The sequence below is a fragment of the Theropithecus gelada genome, chromosome 5, assembly GCF_003255815.1.
Source record: "Theropithecus gelada isolate Dixy chromosome 5, Tgel_1.0, whole genome shotgun sequence".
Taxonomy (NCBI): domain Eukaryota; kingdom Metazoa; phylum Chordata; class Mammalia; order Primates; family Cercopithecidae; genus Theropithecus; species Theropithecus gelada.
In genome coordinates this window covers 184,968,419-184,975,086 of record NC_037672.1, presented here as the reverse complement: position 1 = coordinate 184,975,086, position 6,668 = coordinate 184,968,419, and the positions used below count along the sequence as shown (strand labels likewise).

At 42.4% G+C, this 6,668-nt stretch overlaps 1 pseudogene; it reads left to right on the top strand.

Annotated features, from left to right (window-relative positions):
• The first annotated feature begins 5,986 nt into the window (after nucleotides 1-5,986).
• LOC112625556 lies at nucleotides 5,987-6,086 on the top strand (annotated as a pseudogene).
• Nucleotides 6,087-6,668: the final 582 nt, after the last annotated feature.

Below are 6,668 nucleotides of genomic sequence, written 5' to 3'. Positions count from 1 at the left end.
GGGATGATGGCTGAGATGGCAAAGCATCTGAGATGTCATGTAACGGATTTCAAGAATAGCACATGTGAGATGCACCCAAAAAGCCTGAAGGCTTGTGTTGACAGATCAGATGCTCCTGTGTGAGACTGGTGTTCTGTTTCAGCAACACAAGTCTCTCTCAAAATTCATCACTGGGAAGGCAAAAGTCATCTTCAAGGTAAGACTGTCTTCTCTGAAGAGTTCAGGCCGAGCATGGTGGCTCACACCTGTAATCCCAGCACTTTGGGAGGCCAAGACAGGCAGATCACCCGAGGTCGGGAGTTCAAGACCAGCCTGACCAACATAGAGAAACCCTGTCTTTACTAAAAATACAAAATTAGCTGGGCATGGTGGCACATTCCTGTAATCCCAGCTACTCGGGAGGCTGAGGCAGGAGAATTGCTTGAACCCGGTAGGCAGAGATTGCAGTGAGCCAAGATAGTGCCATTGCACTCCAGCCTGGGCAACAAGAGTGAAACGCTGTCTCAAAAAAAAAAAAAAAAGAAAGAAAGAAAGAAAAAGAATAAAAGAAAATTTCAGGGGTTCATTCTTAATCATTCTTTCCTTCTTTAAGACATGGTGTCTTCAAAATAATTCCCATTAGCTCATTCATTTTCTATCCCTGACCTGTCAACAATGGAGACTCAGAAGCCCCAAAAGCCCCCTTTTGACTGACGGTAATGCTAATTTTCACATTCTAATTCATGCCTAAATTTATGCTTACTTTTGACTTCATAGCTCTAGCATAGCAACCTCCAAGAGAGGATAATAGTTATCCTTTTCAGAATGAGGCCCAAGAAATCCTGAGTTCTCTACACAAGGCAACGGTCTCACAAGCGGACAACTGCCTCGGCAGAGAAAAATGAACAGGTGAGTATGCTTCCGAGTAAGGACGGCCGCGTGATTACGGAGGGGTCTTCAGTGAGCTCAGGGCCACAGGCTGCAGCTTCTCCTCACCACGGTGTAAACACCGATTTGCCCAAATGCGGGCACCCGAACTATATAAAGGCCAGAAAATATAACGAGTTCTTGCCTCAAGGAAACTATCCTCATGGAAGAGTCAGAAAAGTCACTGGACAGTCATGATCTAGAAACTGTGGTAAAATGGCTGTAGTGGATACAAAGCACCAAAGCCAGAAACAGTTTCAAAGAAATAGTTAAGGATTCTACTCAAGTGTCACTTCTTCCACCCTAATAGGGTTTGAAGGAACAAGAAGGCTCAGAGGGCACCATTATTATGTAGGAAGGACTGGAAGGAGGAGTAAGTCAAGCTCCTCATCAACAAAAGTTATTTGGGAGAAAATAGGCAGGGCCTTACACTCTAAAAAACGTTTACTTAATTCCACAGTAAATATATATCCACCGAAGTGTTAAACAGAAGACCGGCAGGGAGAGAGATTATTTTTTATTTTTTATTTTTTTGACTGGCGTCAGGTTGGGATCAAAATAGTTTACACTGTCAGAGAACTTGATAGTTGGTTGCAGTTCTCAGCTAAAAGCTGGGCTGGGGTAGTGGCAGTGGGATAGACAGAAGTGGAATTTAATGTTGTGTAAAGTCTTAGATATACCAGGCACGGTGGCTGACATCTGTAATCTCAGCACTTTGGGAGGCTGAGGCAGGCAAATCAAAATGTCAGGAGATCAAGACCATCCTGGCCAATATGGTGAAACCCTGTCTCTACTAAAAATACAAAAGTTAGCCGGGCATGGTGGCGGGCACCTGTAGTCCCAGCTACTCAGGAGGCTGAGACAGGAGAATTGCTTGAACCCAGGAGGCAGAGGTTGCAGTGAGCCAAGATTGCACCACTGTGCTCCAGCCTGGGTGACAGAGCGAGGCTCCATCTCAAAAAAAAAGAAAAAAAAGTCTTAGATAATAACACTTGGTAATTAACTATAGAAATACGAAGCAGATAGTCTTTCCTAGACAATACTGGTATTCCTGAACAACCGAGTGGACGTGGTTGCCTTTGACATGGGGAGAGAGTGATGTGTATATATATGTATATGTTTCATTTTGGACACCTTGACTTTGAGATGCCCTGCACAATATCTGAATAGAGAGTTCCAGTGATTGGTATGTACATACGTATGAGTCTGAAGATGAACAGAGGGACCTAAACTAGAGATAACCTGGCATACAGAAGGTAGCTGAAGACTAGATCACAGGTAGCTGTCCAGGAAGAAAATGTCCAATGGAGGGTCTCCATTGTCATGATTATAGAAGGCAGGTGAAACTCAAAGTTCAAATAGATCTTAAACATCCTTGGAAATTGTCCTACGAGGATTGGAAATCAACTGTAGGGCTAAAAATAGCATGTTTCTATAATGCAAAATAAAGGACTTGTTTTAGTATGACAAGAAAGTCATGTTGATTCAACAGGACCTTTCCCTGGCACACTGAAGTTTGGTTGTAAGTGAGAGCAGTCGAAGGCAGAGAACACTAACGCAGCCAAGTGCAGCAAGCCCTCAGTGGGGTGATCTCTCTGCTATGATGAGATCGCGATGGCCATCCACACCGCACTCTTCTTGGCTCAGTTTGACCAGATACTCTGTCATAGAGATGCGGATTTTGCTGTTCCTATGTGCATCTTGTCCTTGGCACCCTAACTCAGCAGCCTCAACCCTTTCCCAAATTTCTTATCAAATAACTCTCACTTCCTAAAAAAGCAGTTTCAATAGTTACTGGTATTTTTGTTTTTGTTGTTGTTAGAAGTTTATGTGTCTTCGACTCTACATGTGGCTTTTTTTTAAGGGCTGTTAACATTTTGTAAGCATCTGGTTTGAGTTGTCTAGGGATTGAGTGTTCCACTCTAACTCTTATGGAAGCACTATTATTTTAATACATTATTTGGCAGAGTGGGGTGTCTTTTTGTTTGCTTTTTAGAAAATACATTGCACGTAGCAGAAATGCCTATATATGGAAAAATGCAGTATTTCATCAAGATCAAACTCTAGATTTAAATGAAAAAGGCATTTGAGTATATTAAGAGTCAAAAAGGCTGAGCATGATGGCTCACACCTGTAATCCCAGCACCTTGGGAGGCCGAGGCAGGCAGATCACGAGGTCAGGAGATTGAGACCATCCTGGCTAACACGGTGAAACCCCGTCACTACTAAAAATACAAAAAATTAGCCAGGCGTGGTGGCGGGTGCCTGTAGTCCCAGCTACTCGGGAGGCTGAGGCAGGAGAATGGCGGGAACCTGGGAGGTGGAGCTTGCAGTGAGCCGAGATCGCGCCACTGCACTCAAGCCTGGGCAACAGAGCGAGACTCCATCTCAAAAAAAAAGAGCCAAGAAAATCAAAATCTATCAAGTGACATGTGTATGTTACCGAGAGCGGTGTTTTGAGCTTCATGAACAGAAAGCTTGTGGTAAGAATTCAGTGCACCTACCAGGGCTTCTGACCAAATCCCAGTCAGCATCCTACAAACATATCTAGTCATTATGTCACTTCAAGCTGCAAAAGAAACACCAGAAAACCACACAGGAAGGGATTCATCAACATCATCTGGTGGGAGGTTAGTTTCCTTGGTGGGTGCTGAACAGAAGCACCCTGGGTATCTGCAGCCTTAGAGTTCATGCCCAGTGAAATGTCCAGCCCAATGACAGTGATTCCCTAGAAGGCTAGTGCCTTTTAACTGAAAGAAGTACCATAACCAGACTCTCCATACTTTTAGATATGTAAAAATCTATTTCGTTTTGTTTGTGAGATTTAGGAGAACTTGGCTATGGAAATAGCCAAGTAACTCCATTGTAAAACATACAATTGAGTCATTGATTTAGAGTTGTGATTCTAAGTTGAGGTTTAAATATATACAAAGCATTGTGATGTTTCAGAATATCAGGTTCACTATTTTTATAAGTTTGATTTATCATATGAGAATTTTGGGCCGGGTGTGGTGGCTCATGTCTGTAATCCCAGCACTTTGGGAGGCCAAGGCGAGTGGGTCTCCTGAGGTAATGAGTTTGAGACCAGCCTGACCAACATGGTGAAACCCCGTGTCTACTAAAAATACATAAATTAGCCGGGCATAGTGGTGGGCGCCTATAATCCCAGCTCCTTGGGAGGCTGAGGCAGGAGAATTGCTTGAACCCAGGAGGCGGAGGTTGTGGTGAGCGGAGATCGCGTCACTGCATGCCAGCCTGGGCGACAAGAGCAAAACTCCATCTCAAATTAAAAAAAAAAAAAAAAAAAAAAGAATTTTGTGCTGAGGAAGGATATTTTTCAAGTCAGACAATTAAAGTATTTAAAAATATTGACTACATTAATTGATAACTATAACCTGACTATATAAAATGGCCTAGCTTTGTAAACGAGACCAAGCATAAGGGTCTTTGAGTGGTAAAATTTGCTAGAATTATATAACAACTCTAAACAAACTTAAAAGTTTAAGAAAACCTATTTTGGGGTTTGGCTTTATAAATACGAACCTTCCAGATAGTCTACGTATAAAACTACTACCCTTGTGGTCCCCTACCCTGTATATAAATTCACATACGATATAGGAAGGTCCACTGCAGAGCCATGGGAACCATCATGTCAAACGCTAACCTCTGCAAAACCCTCAAGGTTTTGAAAGGACAAGACCAAAGGCACATCTAGATGATAAGAAGAAACAAAGAAAAAAATTAAAAGAAAGGAAAAAGAAAAAAAAAAGAAGAAACAAATAATTTATTTGTTTCGTACTTGGTAATAGTTTTCCTTTTAAACCACCCATCATTCTGAAGAAGAAAGCAAGCTTGCGTTTATCTATTTGCCCAACAATGGTTACCTCTAGAAGGGAACTGCAGGGATTAATGGAAGATACCTCAGGGTGAAGGGCATCCACTCCACTTACTGCCTTTTCAGCTTCAGCTTCCTCCAGGAAGTATGTCCAGATCTCTTTGGATAATTAAATTCCTCCTCTGATAAATGAGCTCACAGTTCTTCGTATCTCTCCTTCAATGCCTTAGTGTTGGAATTTGTCTCTTGGATTAAACCGTAACTCCCTTATGTCAGTACTTTTCATACCACTGACCACGACCCACTGGAAGAAACAGTTTGACATGACATGGGACATGCAGCTGATGAAACACTCTTAGCTTTGCTGCAGAAAAAGTGCCCTGAATCTTTTTTTGTTTGTTTTGAGGCAGAGTCTCACTCTGTTGCCAAAGCTGAGTGCAGTGGGGCAAACTCAGCTCACCGCAACCTCCACCTCCTGCTCAAAGGATTCTCCTGCTTCCTCCTCACGAGTAGCGGGGGATTACAGGCACGAGCCACCATGCCCGGCTAATTTTTTAATATTTTTAGTAGAGGCGGGATTTCACTATGTTGGTCAGGCTGGTCTCAAACTCCTGACCTCAAATGACCTGCCCGCCTCAGCATCCCAAAGTACTGAGATGACAGGTGTGAACCATCACGCCTGGCCCAAATCTCTTACATTTTTTTTAGTACCGGTCATGATTAATTCAACTGACATAGCAACCTGCAGTCTAGAAAAAGTGACCCAAGGGGAGGGGACTGTGTGTGTGTGTGTTTTGGGGTATTTTTCTTTTTCTCCACACGTTGCATTCTAACATTTCTGTGCATATATATGGAGACTGGCATCAAATAGATGCTGGATAAACAAAAGGCTGGATGAGAATTTCAACTATCCATGTGTGTGCTATGTGTTGGATTTCCTTTGAGGAAGGATTTATCTCCTTACAGTGGAAAGCCACAGGTTACGATCTGTAAGTACCTGGTATTAGCCTCGGTAATACTGAGAGGGGGTACACCACTAACTTCATGGAACGAACTTCAACCACACGATGACACAATTAACTACCAGTAGTCAAACGTGAAAACTCTAAAGAATGAATAAGAAGTGGAGAAAAACAAAAAATCAAAATGCAAGAATCTGTCGATACCCGCAGGAGGCTTCTCTATAGAAGATGCTCATGCAGAATCTGGCCAAAAAAAAAAAAAAAAAAAAAACAGAAACCACGCTCGCTTCAGCAGCACATATACTAAAATTGGAACGATACAGGGATTAGCACGGCCCCTGCATGACGATGACACCCAAAGTCGTGAAGCATTCCACATTTTCTTAAAATACGAAAATTCTTAAAATAAAATTGTAAAAATACTGAAACTGGTAGCAATTTGTGCTCATTTCATTGAAGATGTGAAGACATTTAGTTCATTGCCTTGTGTGAACAGGTATAGAGATAAGTAGGGTGAATTTTTGGAAAATGAATACTTTGTATCTTCTAAAGAACTTTGGTTCAGGGAGAGGGTTGCACCCTTGTAGGGGAGGGGTAACATTTATTACTTTCTCATGAGAAAATCCTCACCGAGTATATTTTCTTTCTAGGTTAAATTCTGTGTCAAAGCTATTCTAGGTTTGTGTTGAGGCTATCATTTTGGTCTAATCAAATAATTTTGTGTTAGAACAGAATTCTTGATTTGTTTTCTTTTCTTTTCTTTTCTTTTTAGATGCAGTCTCACTCTGTCACCCAGGCTGGAGTGCAGTGGCGCTGTCTCGGCTCCCTGCAGCCTCCACCTCCCAGGTTCAAGCCATTCTCCTGCCTCAGTCTTCCGAATAGCTGGGATTACAGGCATCCACCACCATGCCCAGCTAATTTTTGTATTTTTAGTAGAGACAGGGTTTCGCCATATGGACCAGGTT